The sequence below is a fragment of the Schistocerca americana genome, chromosome 2 (assembly GCF_021461395.2).
Source record: "Schistocerca americana isolate TAMUIC-IGC-003095 chromosome 2, iqSchAmer2.1, whole genome shotgun sequence".
In the NCBI taxonomy this organism is placed as follows: Eukaryota; Metazoa; Arthropoda; class Insecta; order Orthoptera; family Acrididae; genus Schistocerca; species Schistocerca americana.
In genome coordinates, this window is record NC_060120.1 from 890,389,028 (window position 1) to 890,392,479 (window position 3,452).

The 3,452-nt window shown below is 39.0% G+C and overlaps 1 non-coding gene across 1 annotated transcript; it reads right to left on the reverse strand.

Annotated features, from left to right (window-relative positions):
- Positions 1-3,120: 3,120 nt before the first annotated feature.
- Positions 3,121-3,195, reverse strand: Trnas-cga. Its single transcript has one exon. It is a non-coding gene; the product is annotated as a tRNA-Ser (tRNA).
- Positions 3,196-3,452: the final 257 nt, after the last annotated feature.

Consider the following 3,452-nt stretch of genomic DNA (forward strand, 5'->3'; position numbering starts at 1 on the left):
TGCGACATTCAACTTTCTGTCTAATGAAAGAAAGAGAACTGAAATTTTTGTGCCTTGCAGCTTTCCTGTCTGGACTTGCTTTTGACAACGTGTCTGATCTGATAGTCTTTAGCGTACACAGTGTTGTACGCCTTGTCCTTTATTGGTACCAGTACTAACGTGACTGATCAAAAGGTTATTTCGACGTGAACATAAAAGCTTTCGCCGTGTCCCTTAGTACTGGTTGTCTATGCATATATATATATATATATATATATATATATATATATATATATATATACGGAGCTCTTGATTGTATACTGTATAGTTCTGATCTTTTTAATGCATTTACATGTTCTCTTGTAAATCCGTGGTGTTAAATAGTTTTATGACTAACAAATATGTACACATACTGAAATATGTCAGTAGAAAATCAACCAGGCCAAAACATAAATAAATCAAAGTAATAAACTGATGAAAAATATTTATAAGATAGGAAATATGTAAATAACAATCATAGTGTGCAAGAAAAATGTTAGGAAAAAGTTTTGTAAAATTTATTTAAGTTTTTTGCATATCGATGGTTACAGTGAAGTATCCGCACCAAGCTGTTAGTTGGCGGGAGAGCCCACGAATTGATACATAGGGAGCGTGGCGAGAAGCGCGCAGCATTATGGTTAGAACACTCTTGAGTCAACCTTTGTGCAGTGAAGTTGCGTGTAGAGACAGAGCGGTGTGCATGTTCGCCACCAGCTGTGTATTACTTGAAGAATAATATAATTATATAATTGATAGTTATTTATGAATCTTTAAAAATCGACGTCATGAAGACATCAAAGGTATTTAAGCGCTAACTGCATATTGTAAGTTCGTTGTTACATTTTTAATCTGTTTTATGTAAACGATCCCCAACCTGAAGTTTTATAAATTGAATCATTATTTTTCATTGAACCCAGTAACCACAAGATTTAACTTTTGTTGAGTTCTCAATTTTTTAATTTAATAATGACATTGAATTTTGCACCAGTAACTTCATTCATAAAAGCAAATGAATAATAAGAACAGTTTTAGCTCTCATATTTTCATTCCTAGTAAATGAAAGCCAACTCAAATAGTTATCAACAACAGATGAGAGTGAGTCTATTCAGACATGCAGTCAGATGACGTTACCCAGAGGCGACCCAGTAAAATAAAAGGTAAGGAAAATGTATATGTATGTTTTCAGGTTCACTGCATAGACAGTGAAGGGCCACGGCCTAAGCTTATATGCTCACGTCGATATAACCTCCTTTTGATCAGTCACATTAATACTGCTACCAATAAAGGGACAAGGCGTACAACACTGTGTACGCCAAAGACTATCAGATCAGACACGTTGTCAAAATCAAGTCCAGACAGGAAAGCTGCAAGGCACAAAAATTTCAGTTCTCTTTCTTTCTTTCATTAGACGGAAAGTTGAATGTCGCGAGCTCTATCTTCTTATCTCGTGTTTTCTACCGAAGATCTAGTGCTTGTACTCTTGTTAACTTTACTATTACAGAGATCGCCTAAACTTTTTTTTTTTAAATTGGTCCTGTGTGCAACAAATAACTTACTTGATCTTTCTGCTGCCACTGCTTGATCTGCTGCATTCCATTATTTAACAAAAACATAAAAAAACCTATTATTCATGCTGAGTGCAATGCATGTTCTTTATGGCGGCTCCTGCTGTTGCTGTGGCTGCTGCTGCTTACTACAACTACATATAATTCAAGAGAAAGGGTTCAGTTAAATCTAAGCTCGATAAATGATAACCCAAACAAGTAATTCCTTTTTTCAAAAACTATATTCTGAAACCGATTCTTTCTCATTCAATTAACAAAACGCTAGAAGCTCTTTGAACAATCACTTCATATGTAAATATGCACCCAGTGGCATTAAAGCAGTATTAGAAATTAATCAAACTCTTGAGACAGACTGAAATACTTCTGAATTAAAAACACCGTGAAACAATTCCCTGACAATTACAAAAGAAATCAATGACAAAAATCAATACTTCATCTATTCGCCTAACAATGGTTTCCCATAAGAATTCAACTCCTATCATTATCAAAATTACCGTCTGCTGCTATGCACACACACAAACCCTTCTCTTTAAATTAATAAGCGCGCTGCAAATTACAAAAAATATCAACTCAATACCAAATCCTGTGTCGCTTCTGGCGGACACGGCAGTACGGCAGCTCGGCGACGACCCCTCGCCCAACACACGTGCGCACCACAGCAGGCGGGCTCCTACACTGGCTTCCAAACTGCCACTAATTAATCCGTGTGCTGCGAAGCGCGACAACAACATCTTAGATTCCAGAGCTTGTGTATGCGCGCTGTAGCCAGCCTTTAAATCCTAAGAGAGTCTTGCCAATTCTCAAAATAAGTTAAACTATTTTATTCTAGATGGGAAGGTTATCGTCTAAACGCACCATTCAATCATTATTTCTTTTATTTATTCGATGGGAAGGTTTGAATATTTTAGTCTATTGTGCTGGATGTACGCAGGGATTTGGTTTAACGCTACTAACAAATATGTACACATTTTTTACTCTATTGTGCTAGATGTACACAGAGATTTGGTTTAACGCCAGTACTTTCATTTTTTCAGCTTAAGCAGTATTATGATTACCTGTCACTTTCTGTAACTTCCTTTATACACCCTTATATACAGCATGTATTCTCTTTTATTATGCAGGGGTTTGAAGATGGCTTAAATGCCGAAACTGGTAGTCTTCACAATAAAATAAAATGATATCTTAAAGTACACGGCTGTTGGTGAATTTTATCGACACTGACAACCACAGTTGGTGTGCATCCAGGGCGATGCCACCAGTGTGATCAGCATGACGACATCCTGTGGCTTGTAGCCATATCCTTTCTGAACAATACTCCAGACGCGATTTTTGAGCAAGATAATGCACTACCACATGTTGCTGCACGAACACGTACCTTCTTGGTGTCACAGGATGGCAGCCGTTTCCCCTGGCCACCCAGATCAACAGACTTGTTCGCCAATTGCAAATGTGTGGGATATCTTGAAACGAGGGTGCAGCTCTGTGACCCAATACCAACCACCACAGATGAAGAAATTTCCTGGCAGATTAAAACTGTGTGCCGGACCGAGAATCGAACTCGGGACCTTTGCCTTTCGCGGGCAAGCGCTCTACCAACTGAGCTACCCAAGCACGACCCACGCCCCGTCCTCACAGCTTTACTTCCGCCAGTACCTGTGAGGACGGGGCGTGAATCGTGCTTGGGTAGCTCAGTTGGTAGAGCGCTTGCCCGCGAAAGGCAAAGGTCCCGAGTTCTATTCTCGGTCCGGCACACAGTTTTAATCTGCCAGGAAGTTTCGTATCAGCGCACGCTCCGCAGTAGAGTGAAAATTTCATTCTACACCACAGATGAACTTTGGAAGCAAGTGAACTCATATGTGTTGATGCCAT